We start from the raw sequence: 523 nt of genomic DNA, 5'->3' as shown, positions 1-523 counted from the left end.
ATGTAGGACCTAGAGACCTACAAAAAAGTCAGCGCGAGCCATGTGCTCAGATGTACAGAAAAAGAGTTATGAATTTTTGAATGTGCATTTTTGGCCCATTTTTGCACGTTTGCAGGTCCCAAACTGCTCCTTGTTTCTCCCAAACGCTTTACTCAATCGCCTTCAAATTTGCTGTGGTCCATATTCACACATAGGGGCACAAGTGGGCAAAATTTGGTGCAGATCCGCTGACATATATGATAGGGGCGTGGCTTCAAATTATGTGTTCAATTTTTCCTTCGCCAAGAGTGACAAAAACCTTAATAACTCTGATGTACTAGCTTAAAAAAATCTAAAACTTCATAGACACATGGAAACTTATGTCTTTAACACCTTTAAAAAAAGTTTTTTTAAATACCTACTAGCGCCGCCTAGTGGTTGATTAAAATGTCATTTTTTACACTTTCATGTATTGTGCTCAGTCTGTTTGAGTAAAACAAATGAAAATTGGTCAGAATATCATTAAGACATGGAATATTAAGGT

The sequence above is a fragment of the Hippichthys cyanospilos genome, chromosome 12, assembly GCF_059441005.1.
Source record: "Hippichthys cyanospilos isolate Australia breed blue-spotted pipefish chromosome 12, RoL_Hcya_1.0, whole genome shotgun sequence".
NCBI classification, from domain to species: Eukaryota; Metazoa; Chordata; class Actinopteri; order Syngnathiformes; family Syngnathidae; genus Hippichthys; species Hippichthys cyanospilos.
Note: the sequence above shows the minus strand (reverse complement) of the source record.